Here is a 15,477-nt window from a genome sequence, read left to right as displayed (position 1 = left end):
CAACAGTTCAGCGAAAATCAATGTTTCACACAGCGCTGGAGGGAAAATAAACAGGAATTCATACTCTGGATCATCAAGAGTAATCAAAAATAGTGTATCTATCATCCCTTCCATACTTGTGAAAGAATATTCAGAAACTCCCTAGAATGTCATTAGATGCCTTGAATTTGCATAGTTCTAATTTTTTCTTCAAGAAATAAACAGATCTCCTTTAAAACAATAGCTTTTCTGTTCTTAACTGGTCACACACACTGTAATTTCAAATTGCAAACTCCTTCTAGCAAAGGAATCAATTCTCTGAGAAATTTTAAAGGGGCAAAAGTTATAAAGACATGTAAGTCTGAGTTTTTCCAGAGAAAATGAGTCACCTAGAATGACCATTAAAAGGGAAAACCAGTATTAACAGTTTTATTGTTTCAATACCACCTTTCTTCTCCCACAGCTCTCTTGATGGGATGGTAAAGTAGGACTCCAACTCCCTACAGCACGCTGCAGAAGACCCTTCCTTCAGTAAGCCAGCACGACCCTGGTCCAACAGCAAAGGCTCGCCAAGTACGACTGACAAGGGGCAGCTTCTCCAGAAGAGCTCCCTCTCATTTCCTTGCTTTCTCGCACACACAAGTTTTAACTCAAACCCAAAGATATAAATTTTCCATAACAAGGACTCAAAACATTGATGTGAATGATGAAATGTCACTGTAAAGCCAATCGTAAAGTTTTAATAAAGTGTTAAATATCCGGTCTAAGGCTACCCACACCTATCTCTGTTGAACACAATGTTGTTCAGGCAAATTAAAATTTTTCAGTAACAACAGGTATATTTGTAATTCATGACATGAGCATGTGTTTCTCATTTAAGCATCACAATATTCTTGCAGTTTATAGGGTATGATCTGGCCCCGGTGACTCAGTAAGTAGGTGGTAAAACCAGAATGGGGAGGTAAGTCTTCTAATTACTGGTTCGCTCCTTCCCAACACTACACTGTCAGTCTTTAAAGTAAATAACGTACTGAAGATAATGGAAATTAAGAGGGGGCTCAATCATCTGCATTTTAAAACTATCTGTCTGAACTCCAGATAAATAAAGGGTCATTTAAAAAAATGTATTTTCTTAAGAGTGTAAGAGGCCAATGACTTCAAGATATACTTGCAATATAAAAAAAGAAAATCAATGTGAATTAAACAACGAGAATGCTATGTAATCGTCTAGAATTTTTCTTCACAATTTCATCTTCTATACCATCAAGAGCTTGGGAATATCTTATTTCTTGAAAGAAAACTTCACCATTGTTTCTGAGATTTTCTTCTAAGCCAGTGACAACCATTCTGCATTTTTTGATGCTGGTATGTTATCTGGTCTTACGTTAATCAAGTTTTTGACAACTATGGTGACAGCTGAAACAGCAACTAAACTCAATACATGTGGTCATAAGAAATGCACGTAACTCAACAGGTGTGACAATAATATGATTAAGTATGAATCCATTACACACACACACACACACACACACACACACACACACACCAAGAAAGAAAACTACACTAGTAATCAGCCCACGGTGATTCCAAGGTGACATGTAAGATGCATGCCACTGTAGGGGATACTAGAGTTGATAAAAACTGCATCTTAGATCAATAAATAAAGTGCATCATAGTGAAATATTGTATACATGTCCATTATAGTTAGGTCTATCATGGTGAGATAAATTTAAAGTAATAATGATTTTTAAAATTTTTACTTTAACATAAAGGGTTAAAACATGTATCTCTATTTTTTTCCCATCCAATTTATATAAGAATTTAATGATCAAAGGAAGACGTTTTTGTTATTCTAATAGATGATACAAAGTAAGTGATGTATCTATTCTACATCTTTTGAAGCACAGTTTCAAAAAGAAAAATATGTGAATCACAGCTCAGCAAGAGAAAGATCGGAAGAAGAAAAAAGTTACTGATGTGTTTTGCTTTTTTCAAATGGAAAAGTGTCCAGCAAACTAAAATTAATCTGACTCTTCTGAGTACAGTATATAGTCACTCTCTATATATAATAATTGTAATGATATGTCATTTAAGGGTAGTCTTATGTAAATGCCTTCATGGGAGAAGAGACTTCAAAAAGCATGTTGAGGAAAATACTCTACAGCAATGTAAAGACATCTGGCATTAACCATTTTATATGTCCTTCCAGAAAAAAATAGAAAAGGTTGACTTTTTTAAAATCAAAATTCTCTAATTTAGTTTCCATCAAAATATAAGAATAGGTTTTGGTGGGAAGAAGAGAAAAAGTTTGTTTTCCACCTAAGTCCCTTAAGATGCATAACTCTGTAACACAGTAGCACTGTGTGTGACATATGTTGTACTTCTACATTATGTAACTGTGAGAGCAAATGATACTTTCACACACCTGGAAGAGATCCAACAGGTCCCCATATCCTGGGGGTTTCCTTGCTCTGAGCATTTCCACTGCATAATTGCAGTTTTTATCCTGAAAAAAAAGAATTAAACTAGGATACCCCACTATAAATCACATTAACAGGGGTTAATAAAAGTTTCATTGTGATTGATTTTAACAGGTATTAAATAAAATTTTTAATTCTTACGAAAGAAATAAATGCGACTTAGACATTACTTTTATCTTCAAAATGCCTAAAATCTGGTTCCCAGGGAGACTACTATTTCTAACAACATTTAAAAATTTAATGGATTCAAAAGGTCCAAAAATATATTCAAATGATAAAAAAAAAAAAAGACAGCAAACAACTGAAAGTATGGGCAGTTTTTTTTCAAAAGCACCCAGAAGAAAAAACAATGGTTATTCCACAAATGATGTTTGAATAATTAGTTCTGCAAAGGAAAAGTTCACATCACTCTGTACACTATACAGGAAAAAAAAGCCACAGGAAAAAAAGCCACAGGAAAAAACTAAAAACAAAACAAAACGAAACAAAAAACACCTACAAACTATGGAGAAGGAGAAGGACATCTTAAATGTAAAGCAACAAAAGAACTCAGAAAAATCGGAGTATTTAAAAATGAAAAGACCCTAGACGTAAAACTTAAAAGGTGCATGACCTGGGGAAAATATGACATAAACATGACGGGAAGTTAATATTTTCACTATATAAATAACTCAGCCTGATAAGGAAAACAAGAATGTAAAGAAACGAATGAAAAAAGAAAATAATTTAATGCATACAAGTATGTTCAATGTCAAAAAGAACTGTCAGTTAAAGTGAGAAGTCTACCAGTACAGTGACCAAAGTTTTTTGTTTTTTTAAGAATAATCCTGACAGCTATGTATTTTGCCTTATCTCTTGATGTTCCCCCAAAGCCTCACGTGGTCGTAGTTGGAGCTTTTCACAGGTGCCTGGAGCTAGCGTGTGATGCCAGGATTAAGGATGCGATGCTGGGACTGATTCATGGTGTGGTGCTAAATTAAGGCTGCCCAACCCGAGGGAGGTGGGTAGCATGGATAGAGTATAAGCGACAGAGACAGAGCGGCTGTTATCACTGCTTGTCCCTTGCTGCTTCATTACTTTGCTGCTTTGCTGCCTGCTGCCCGCCACGAAGTCTCTCCTCCTGATGTACCTCTGCCATGCCACCCTGCCTTTCTGCCAGCCAAGTATAGACAAAACCTTTGCTGCCTTAACTTGGGGTGTCAGGTATTTTGTTTCAGCACTGAGAGAAGTAACTAAAGATAGTATATTATAACACAGTCTCTTATTGTTACTAAAGGTATGAACTTTCACCTTTCCAGAAACAAATCTGGTAAAACATTCCAAGAACTCCGCACATATTCATATCCTTTAACTTTATAGCTCTGTTTGTAGACATTTACCATAAAGAAATGATTCTAAATACCAAAATACACCTAAAATAAAGGCACTGCAATCCATTGGCCAAAATATGGAAGAGCAATTGAAAACATTTTAAAAGGTGGTATCAAATGTTTGTAACAAGCTAATTAAAATTTAAAACAATCCAGGGAAAAAAATGAATAAATAAAAGCACATCATATTGTAAATAAACTGTAATCTCTCTGGCCCAAGAGGTCAACGTGTTATTGCCCATGGCTTCTAGTCTGCATTATTGAAATACCTTCCTAATAGATCTCTGCCTTAATGATAGTGTAGTTTAACTGTATCTTCCATGGTGCTGTCACCAGAATTTAAAAATACAAATATAAATATATCCCTCCCTTGATTTAAACTTTTTCCACGAGCTGCTCAAGACATCACGTAGTGCCCTTAATGATCACTGCAGCCATTCCTTCACACTTTATGGTCACGCAGTTCACGGTGTGTCCAAGTCACCCCAGCATGTTGTTCTGTAACGCCTGTATTTGTTCAAGCAGCCCACATCCATACTTTACTTGCCTGGCTAACTTCTCTTCAGGCGTTAAGTCTTAGCTTCAGATTCCCAAGGCAGACCAAGTCTCTTCCTTACGTTCCTATAACAGTCCTACTTACACTTCCATCTTGGCATTTACCACACAGAATTAGAATTCTGTACTTAGGGTCTGTCTCCTTCATGACTGCTATGTGGCTGTAAGCAACTAAACATGACAAAATTCATGGAGGCACAGAGCTATAACATGTAAAATTAAAAAGAGGTTTAGAAACATGGCAAGAAGCAGTACTAAGCGTGTTATATCGTAATATGATTCACTTATCAGCCTATCATTAATGAGAGTGTTATTATATCCCATGTAATGTAATGACAATGGTAATATAATATTGGTAATATAATAATACTGTAATAACATTGGTAATGTAACAAAGAACATGAGATTGACTCTAATTTCAAGGAGTTTGTAATCTGGAAAGTTTCTGGCAAAAGACTGCAAATGAAAGAGCAAGTAAATCAAACAGAAGGAACAGCATCAACATACTTGTATAAATTCCATATACTTTGGATGGGTGAATTACACTGCCCACCTTACTAGCTCCCTTACTGATTGTTACATAATTATTTACTTACTAAGAATATACTGTATGATAAATTATGTAGCTGTTTGTAAAATATCACAAGTTCATGTACTGGTAAGATAGAATATACTACAATAACCAGGTAAATTACCTTTTAGGTCAGAAAAATCCCAAAGTGTATTTACTCACTGCTAGTTAAATTAGAGACCTTTTGGTTGTTAAGACTATGTAATACAGAAAAGATGAGAGAAAAACTACATGAGGAAAGAACAGAAACCATGCACAATGACCCTCATGTAAAAATTCTCTACTATACTGACGGCAGCCAAAAGCAGCCGTGAGCAGGCTTAACTGTTACGGTTTTAGGTAAGGGTTAAAGGCACAATTTTAGAAGATTACAACATTGCTGATATCCTTATTATGAACACACATTCAAAGAGTAGATTATGTAACTTTTGTATGGCACACACCTTCTCGATTTCTACTACACTCTAAGCTAGGATAATAACAATTTGTAATATATAGCAGTCAAATGTAAGTTTAAGGCATTTGGCCTTGTAAATAAAAAACTATGTTGTCATCACTCATTTAGAGTTTTCTCGCTAAAGAAAAAGGAAATTTTGAGGTAATGATTTGTGTATCTAAATCGCTGCTGACATTACCTGGCATAGCATTTCCACTTATGTCAGCATTCATGACAGCAGTGAAAACAAAGAAAAATACACATTAAAGGAAGATGCTTGAAAGAAGGGGAGACGTACAGCAAAAATTCATCCTGCAATGTAAATGATTTTCCAATGGAAAATAAATCTAAGAAAACTAAAGTTGGCTAAAAGTCTCTGAATATCAGTAATTAGTTGATCCTAAATAAGGATTCTGAATTTTGCAATTCTTTATATTTTCTGAATATACCGAGACAGATGGGAATTCAATGTCTCACCTCACTGAGACACCACAACTGTTTGGGATCCATTATACCACAAAAACTAAGTCGGGCATGGTGGCACACACCTGTAATCTCAGTACTTGGAAGGCTGAGGCAGGAGGACTGCTGCAAGTTCAAATCCAGCTTGGGGTAGTGAGTTCAAAGCTAGCCTCAACAACATAGCGAGACTCTGTCTCAAAAAGAAAAAAAAGTACCCTATAGTTTCACGTATTATAAAGAAGTAAATAAGCTGGGCACAGTAGTGCATACTTTTAATCCTAGCATTCGGGAAAACTGACACAGGAGGAACACAGGTTCAAGTCCCACTTGGCCATGTTAGCAAGACCTGTTCTCAAAATAAGGAAATTTTAATAAAGGGTTGAAGATGTGGCTCATTGGTACAGCACCCTCTGGGTTCAATCCCCAGTAGCATCAAAAAAGTAAATATTTTTTAAGAAATAGTTAACTATAAGGGGCTGGGGATTTAGCTCAGCGGCAAAAGCGCCTGCCTGGCAAGCGCAAGGTCGTGAGTTCGGTTCCCGGTACCGGAGAAAAAAACCAAAAAAAAAAAAAAAAAAAAAAAGAAATAGTTAACTATAATTTTTTCTCAGTATTCACTTCACTGAGTTAATGATGTAATTTAGAAACTAAATAATGAATAATTTTAACCATTTTTTAAGAATCTTTGATTTTTCAAGTGATCTATTAATCTGTGTTCTTTAGATTATCTATATGCTTTAGATTATAAATTGGTATAGATATCTGTTTAAAAATAGTACAATGGGGCTGGGGATTTAGCTTAGCAGCACAGTGCATGCCTGGCAAGCGCAAGGCTGTGAGTTCAATTCCTAGTACCGGAAAAAAATAAAAAAATAAATAAATAAAAATAGTACAATAAAGTTTAAATGCTAGTAACTTCCTCACATACATGGGTCTGGAGATTAACACATAAATTATTGTATGTGCTTAAAAACATGTTCTAGCCAGGTATGGTGGCACATGCCTGTAATCCCAGCACTAGGTAGGCTGAGGCAGGAGGATGGTTGTGAGTTGGAGACCAGCCTGGGCTACAAAGTCAGCTCAAGGCCAGCCTGAACTACACAGTGACACCCTGTCTCAAAAAGCCAAAAAGCCAAAAAAACAAAGGTTTTAAATTGATATGAATAAAACTAACAAATTAAAATTAAAATAGTAACAGCTCATTTTAAAAACTCAAACCACCTAACCTAAAATTTCTTACTCTTCCTTAAGATTAACTAATTATACATTTTACTTCATATGGAACTCTTAAACAGTGACCCTTAGAAGAAATCAGTCTTTTATCTTCCATCAACTACAGAACCAATGAAAACTTCCATTTTGGATAATAAGGACTTACCATGATATCAGCAATGATAATATCAAAACTAAATATTTACAATGGTATTCTAATGTGACTGCCCTCTACCACTCCAACTTAAAAATGTCCAAGTCACAATTTACCTTTACACACTCTTTCTCCACAGTAGTGAATCCACCCAACATGCATCTCCGACACACAGTACCTGCTCATTCTCCCAAAGCAACGATATGTACTTTTGCCTTTACCCACCACGTTCACTACACTCCTCCTCAATATGCACATGGAGCATCACCCACTGCTGAGACTAATGTTACAAAACCATCTGGTGCTTCTGACCGACTGGTGAAAATCAGGGAAGCAGCTGTGAGACGCATGCAACTTCGGAGAACCAACCCTAAGGCAAACTTCCACCAAGCCTAGTAGCCTCCCACCCTTAAACTACCTCCCTGCCAAAAACTTTTTTTAGCACTCCAAAATCTCACAAATTAGGGAGTTCATTGGCATCCTTTTAAAGTGTAAAATTTACAACAGTTAAAGAAATTCTTTATTATTTAGACTTTGTGTAAATTAACTACGTAAGATGTCTTCTCTGCTACACCAGCCGCTGTCAAAGGCGACACTGGTCCTGTGAACACAGACTAAAAGATCCATGCAGTTCGCAATGGGCCAGCATGAAACACTCGAGGGAGGGGCCCGCGTGGACACCGAGACAGCACAGCAGCACGTGGCCAGGGGAGACCCCGGCAGCAACACACCTGCCTTTGAACCTGGCTCCACTATGTACCCCGTGACCCAGAAAGGTAACTTCAGCCCTTTGTACCTCGCTTTGCTCTACTATAAAACAGTATTTCCCACAAGACAGTTTTCTGTAAGATAGAATGGTACAAGTACCTCACGTAACACAGTCTCAAAAGTAAAGAGTAACAAAAAGTTGCCCTCATTTCCATGTTCACTATTGAGGTAAGTTCAGAAGGTGCCAAAGAAAAAAAGAAGCACGCTGGTGGGTGGGGTGGGGGAAAGAAGCTAAAGAGAAACTCTCAAAAATTCCTCCTTGAAAATCAAATTCAATCCAGAGAAGGGTTAAAAAAAAAACTTGTTTCCTTTCTCTACCTCACTCTCATTCCTTCTTCACCCAGAACCCAAAACGTAGGTGGGAGAGCGAAATGTACAACACTACATGGTGAACTGTTTGCATAAGCAGACCTTGAAAGATGCAGTCAGAACCACATTCCACTTCATGTAACAAATATCACTGAGCAACTTTTATGAATAAAGTGTCTTAGGTGGAAGTGAGATGAGTAAGGAAAAACTTTCGGGCTTTAAGGAATTAAAAATTTTAAACGACTGACTTCGGAGACTTTCACAGCTCTGACCTCTGGGAACAATCAGTTCCCAAGTTAGGGACATGCGCATGTCCTGTATCACTATGGGAAACATTAGGGTATGAGAAAGAGATGCAGCAGAGAGCTGATGGCTTTCAGACTGTACTTATACTACTAGTCAGCTTTTCAGTAATTGTTGAAGTTGTAATATAAAAAATTACCTGTCAAAATTTCGGTGTTTCTTGCAGCTATTGTTTTAACTTTTATTATTCCTGATTCAGCAGCCTGCAGGAATAAAGAAAAATTAGAGAATAACTTATTATCAACATAAATTATGTAAGGAAAAGCAGTAATATATGATACACAAAATTAAACGCACAACAGAATCAGTCACTAACATCTTTATTTTCAAAGTATCAGACACTAAGCCCAGTTACGACACACACGTTACACATAGTAAAATTAATCGATCACTCAGTGCCCACTGTATGTTACCTTCTTCTGCCTTAAAAATAACACAAACAAAACCGAAGGGAAAGAATTAGACTTTTCTTCCCCATTTCACATCTCCTCTCCCTCCATCACAAAAAAACTGCACAACACTGTGAAATAAAAGTGCTGTTTGGATTCAAACAGCCAGTTTTCATTTCTTGAAATTGGACAACTAAGTATTTGTTTCTGCTCTTTAGTAAAACTTCTTCAATCGTTTGAGTGTTTATAATACCTCTAAGATACTCTCTTTGTTTGGCTGTTAGTATCTTGCAGTCACAAAGCATTTTACAAAATACCAAACAATGCCTCTACAATATGGAAGCCACTGACCGCACGTAGGTATTAGTATTAAGCACTTTGATACAAGGCCAGCGCAAACTGAGCTGCGCCTGCGGGGTAAAATGCACACTGTATTTTGAAAACTGAGTACATAAAAAAGGAAGGTAGAGGAACAAATACATCAAAGTAGTGATCAGCAGCAAAATACAGCTTCCCCATGGCCTGGGATCCAGAAACCTGGAAAAAGACAACTTGGTGAAGAGGGGAAAGAAAAAGTGTATCTCTGGGAACTGAAAGGAAACTGACAAGAAAATCAGAAACTACAGAGAAGCTGGAGAAACACAGCACAAGGCAAGAAAAAGGGTGAAGCACTGTGGAACTTCACTGGAGCTCTGGAGAGGGGAACCTGTCTCAGCAAACACAAACCAGGTCTCCAGGGCTGGGAGGTCTAAGGAGCAACAGACTGCACCAGCAGCACTAATCCCAAGAAAAGCCCATGGCTATTGTAAACAGCAAAAGCAGAGTGGAGTTTTGCTTTGAAAATGACTGCTCCCATAGGGCAGGCGAGCAGGAGAAGTCAAGCGCGGAACCCAGAGTATCGCCAGACAGCGTTTAATCAGGCACTGTTTCAGGAAGGAGACGGAGCTACAAAATCACCTCACTTCAGAGTTCCGAATAGCATCCTCTGAAAGCGACCTGCTGAGAGGCAGTTACAGGACAGGGATTCAGAGTGGGTGCAGGCTGGTCAAATAAGCCCTAAGAAGTTTCACCTCAGGCCAGGAGAGTCACTGCTCTGCCCTCTGTGGCCAGAAGCCAGGCCCAGTGTACGTGGCTGACACTGGTGGCTGTGTTTGAAATAGCTGGAGGTACAGTAGTCTGCTTTATCCCTATCCCAGCTGCCTACACTGAGCACAAATCAGAGGTCTAACTGCTCTCCCCAACTACCGATGTGAGCACGGGCACACCTCAGCCTGGATGGAAGCCAAAGCCTGGGAGCCTGGGATGAACTGACGGGGGCCTCTGGAGCACCTCACAAAGCCACAGACTGGGAACTTAGGCAAAAAAGACTATGGGTTGTTGGATTATAAAACTGTGCGTGTCAGCAGGATACAACTCACTCAAAAATACAGAATTTTTTTGACTTTTTTTTTTTATTCATTGGTGTTTTAGAGGTTGTAGTTCTTTTCCCCTCTTTTAAATTCTTGATTTTTTCTTTTTTCTTTTCTGTTCTTTATCTAAATTGATTAATTTTATTTTACTCCTTAATAGGATCCATTAGCACAATTTTTTCTCATCTTTGATTACTTTTTCAAACTACTTTTTCATTCTCCTACTCCCTACCCTCTATATTTTTTATTAGTATAACCATTAAGCTTTATTAATCTTTAGTAGCTAACTCTGCTTTTACTCTCGAATTTTTTTCTATTCTTAGTGGAGGTATAGTTGTTATATTTAGTAGGTATTTACTGTATATCAACATTGCGTTCATCTTACACTTTGTACTATAACCTTCTCTATGATTACGAATGATATGTGACTGATTCTTATGACGGGGCAATATTCAGCGTGTTTTCACATTGTTATGATTGCTGATTTAGACACTACTGCCAGGGTGGCACAGGCTTTCTCTGTATGTCCATATCAGAACTGTATGTATCATACTGTGATTTACCCCTGGATTAGCTGGGTGCTGGGCAAATTACACTGCGTCCTCTACAACCACATTAATGGAGACGGTGAGAGCTTGGGAAAGACACCAAGGTTAACAGTTAGCCACAGAGTACATCACTGAAAAGCAGACACTAACTAGAGAGCCCTCTACACTAACAACAAAATCTTTCCACTATAAATGCCCACAACCTTGAGCGTGCACACACAAAAGAAACAAACAAAAAAGAAAACAACAAAAACTAGACACACAAAAAGACAAGGCAACAAAATGCCTCCAAAAACTCCCAGCGTCAATGCGTGGTTCAGCAAGGGAAGGAAATCAAAAGCCATGGGGGCTAAATTATTCAAAATGACAAAAGATTAAAAAACAGATCAGCAGGACCCCAACATAAGCAAGCCCATGACAGACCACAGAGCGGCCCCTGATGCAAGCATGCAGACCAACACTGGACCACAGAAATAAAAAGGATTTATATAGGAAAGGAAGATTTCAAATTATCATTATTTGCAGAAGATACGCTCCTCTACAAAGACCAAAACATTCTTAGAATTAATAACCAAATTCAACAGTGTGGCAGGATACAATATCAATACATAAAAATAAACAACATTCCTGTACACCAATAAGGAACTCATACAGAAAGAAATTTTGAGAACAATACCATTCACAGTAGCACCAAGAAAAATTAAATACTTAGGAACTAACCTGAGGAAAACTACCATATTCCGAAAAAGGAGATCAAAGAAGACATCAGAAAATGTTGTCAAATTTTGCATAGACATCAGAAAATGTTGTCAAAATGGCCACACTGCCAAAACTGATATACAGATGTTATGCAATTCCAATTAAAATACTATTAGCATTCCTCACAGAACTAGAGAAGACAATCTTAACATCCTTATGGAAATTGAAGAGACCCAGAATAGTACAAGCAACCCTGGGCAATAAGAAGAAAGCAGAGGCATCCCATTCCAGGACCTGAAGTTATATTACAAAGCTACGGTGATTAGAAACAGCACGGTACTGGCACACAGGATTGCCAGACAGAAGGATAACCCTGAGTCATTCCTAGTCAAATGGATGCACCTGGAGACCATAATGTTAAGTCCATTAAATTAGATACAGAGGCTTAAACATCACATGTTCCAAAACCACCATTCATGTACTTTTTCTAAGATTGGCTTCATTCAGCATTGCTTCTACCAATCCTATGAAGTTCTCAATGTCCTATAAGCAAATTTTCTGTTTCAATCAGCTAGGGTCAGTTTTCATTGCTCACAACTAAGAATAGTAACGGATCCACTAGGACTTATTTCTGAAACTTTGAAAAATGGAAATATCTCAGATTAACAAGGCTGCTTCAGAAAAATAGTATCAAAATAAAATCTTTCCAGGAAAATTGTTGATTTTCTGATTATTTGAGGTAGTACCTATATATAAGAACCTTTAAAACATTCTGATGCTCAGGTTGCAAACTATTCCATTTAAATCAAAATGACTGCCAGAAGGAGCCACCATCAATATTTAAAACAAAATCTTCAGGTAATTCTAATATGCAGTGAATTTAAAGAGATTACTGCAATAATGAAAGCAAAAGGTACCAGTGGACAGATGTAAGATAGTAGTGACTTAAGTGATAAGAAGAGGTCTGATTCTGAATATACCTGGAAGACGTACAAACCATAGCACATTTAAAGAACACAGAAATGCTGAAATTATTATCTATACTGTGAAATACACATCCAATCTCAAACCCTGGGTGTCCCGAGCAGCTCGAAGTTCCCAGGGTGGTGGGGGAAGAACAGCAAGAGAATGGGACTAAAGAGACAGAAGCGGGAGTCAGGTGGAGCCCTCTTACCACCAGGGGCACTTACACATTTGACAAGGTTAGTGTCACGTGACACAGCTTTGCCTAGCGAATGATTGCTTGGATTGTCTCAGGCTTGGTGTTCTCTAGACTGATATAGCTTGATCACATGGTTTGCCTCAGGTGCTCTTTGTTCACCACTAGCCTTGCCTTGCCCCTCACAGGTATGATTAATTTCCACCTTCAGCTACTCTCTATAAAACTCTTCAGTAATTTCTTACTAGGATAGCCAAAATTAATCTATGCCCAATGAGATTTCTTTTACTGTTATTTGCAAAAGTTTAATTGCTCTCCCTTGTCTCCCTATGCTCTATATACCTTACATATATCCAAATTCAATATTTCATTTTGCTTCCAGGTCAGGAGCTTGATCAAAATGAACCATCACAAACACCAATGTCATTTGTCCAGACTTCCTAAATTTTAATTGCCAAACCTTAACAGTGTGCAGAAACTTTCCAATGATATGTAGGACACGAGATGTCAATAAAAGATTTTAAATTTTCCAGACACTGTTTTGATTTCCTGAGATGAGTAAGAATTGATACATGAGTGCATACATACGTTTAACAAATATTTTAAAATTTAAATTTATAAAGGAGATCCAACATGGCTTACTAAAGAAGTCATGTCAGAGATACTCAGAGAAGATTCATGAAAATATAGGTACTGTGAAGTTAGTGAGGTGCTGTCTTTATTACTTTTCTCTTGTTGCTGAGACAAAAATACCTGACACCCAAAAGTGAGGAAGGAAAGGTTTATTTTTTTGTTTGTTTTTTTGTTTTTCTTCTGGTACCAGGAATTGAACTCATGACCTTGCGCTTGCCAGGCAGGTACTTTGCCGCTGAGCTAAATCCCCAGCCCCTAGGAAAGGTTTATTTAGTTCACTTTGTGGAGGTTTCAGTCCATAATCAGCTGGCTCCAAAGCAAGGTGGCATGACACAGTGGCAACACTTCAAGGCAGAAGAAAGCAAAACCAACAAGAGCAAAAGAGGGGAAAGCAAGCCTCTTCCACAAGCTCAGGATGTTTACAAAGTGAAGACCCTGGACCCTGCTGAGCCCCTTCATTAAACTTCTAAATTGCTTAAGATAGGGGCTGGGGATTTAGCTCAGCGGCAAAGTGCCTGCCTGGCAAGCGCAAGGTCGTGAGTTCAGTTCCCGGTACCGGAGAAAAACCAAAAAAACCCAAAATAAATAAATAAATAAATAAATAAATAAATTGCTTAAGATGACACAGTGTATCAACCATAGCAATCCAGCCCTTGACAACTTGGCAACCAGAGGTATTTCTTTAAACCAGTTTCCAGATACAAAGACATGCTTATTCTTACCATTTCACAACTTAAACATTGTAACACAGGTTTAACAACCCTTAAGAACCAGTGTAAAGTCTATCAACATTATATTACATTAGCATCGTAACATTCTTCCCCTGGCCCCCTAAAGACGCATGCACATCCCTTTATGCAAAAGGCACTTAGTCCATCTGCAGCAGTTGCCAAAGTCCCAAGAGTTTCAGCATTGCTGAAAAGTCCAAGCCAGAAGTCTCCTCAGAGATGTAAGACAAACTCTTAGTTGCAAGCCCTTGTACAAATGAAAAGTTAAGCATTTCCAACATTCAATGGCGCAGGGTAAACATTTCCATTCCAAAAGTTTCAAACAGGATACAAAGGATTGGGACCAAAGCAAGTACAGTACAAAATCTAGCAAGGCAAACATTAAGTCCTATAGTCCCATGTCCAATATCTGGAGGAATCTGGCACATTGTGAGCACCGAAGGGTCTGCAAGACTCCAGCCCTATGGCACTTCTGGTGGTTACAGCTTCCATGGCTTCTCTCTTAGGCATGCTTTGCTCCCTCCTTGCAGCTTTCCTTAGATGATCCACATTCCTGGTTTTTCCAACCTTCTGGGGTTCCAACCTTCTACGGCCCCTTCGGATTCACACTCACAGCTTCATATGCTTCCCTCTCAGGGGCACACTGCCTGGCCTCCCAAGCCTTCTGAAATCTGGGTGGAAGCCTTCCTGAACTTACAGCTCTTGCATTCTGCATGTGCCTAAAGCCGGGGCCATGTGGATGATGCAAAGTCTGTGGCCAGCTGGAGCGGTAGCCAGGCTTTCCTTTCTCTTGGCTGTAAGGGTCGAGTGCCTGTATCGCTGGGCACTCTGAATCCAATTCTGAGGAACAAATTTTCTATGCACTGACATTCTGGAACATGGGCTTCTATGGCTTTCTCCTCCAAGCAAATTCTTTTGCTTTTGCAGTTTTGAGGCTGCAAAGGGTGGAGACTTGCTGCTTCTTGTGATGTCCTCAGGCCATCCTCTTCTGGTTCCTTCTCAGCAATCAAGATCCCCTCTGCTCTATCTTTGTAGTCCACAGCTTTACTGAAGCTTCCTTTTTGGCCAACCTCACATTTTAAATCATCCTGCTGGGCTGGCTCTTTGCTTTTGACGCTCAATAGAAATCTGGCTGAAAGCCCCCAGCAGCAGCCACAGCCTCAACATTCAACTGCCTTGAAATTTTTTTCTGTCCGATTAATTAGTCCACTGCCCTCAAGCTCAAGTCTCAGGCAGTCTCTGGACAGGAGCAAAATGCAGACAAATTTTTTGCCAAGCCATAACACACATCATCTGGAGTCCAAGAGCCAATG

At 38.5% G+C, this 15,477-nt stretch overlaps 1 protein-coding gene across 3 annotated transcripts in view; it reads right to left on the bottom strand.

Annotated features, from left to right (window-relative positions):
- Positions 1–8,822, bottom strand: part of Mon2 (MON2 homolog, regulator of endosome-to-Golgi trafficking) — an 82,277-nt gene extending 73,455 nt beyond the window's left edge. For 2 of the 3 annotated variants that reach the window (XM_005397433.2, XM_005397434.2), the window contains exon 1: positions 8,739–8,822. The gene's annotated coding sequence lies outside the window, so the exon portion shown is untranslated. Of the gene's footprint in view, positions 1–2,404; positions 2,486–8,738 lie in introns of all 3 variants that reach the window. The other variant, XM_005397431.2, reaches the window with a different exon arrangement.
- Between the last annotated feature and the right edge of the window lie 6,655 nt (positions 8,823–15,477).

The sequence above is a fragment of the Chinchilla lanigera genome, unplaced genomic scaffold, assembly GCF_000276665.1.
Source record: "Chinchilla lanigera isolate Chin_1 unplaced genomic scaffold, ChiLan1.0 scaffold00057, whole genome shotgun sequence".
Lineage (NCBI taxonomy): Eukaryota > Metazoa > Chordata > Mammalia > Rodentia > Chinchillidae > Chinchilla > Chinchilla lanigera.
Note: the sequence above shows the minus strand (reverse complement) of the source record. Positions and strands in the feature narration are given on the sequence as shown.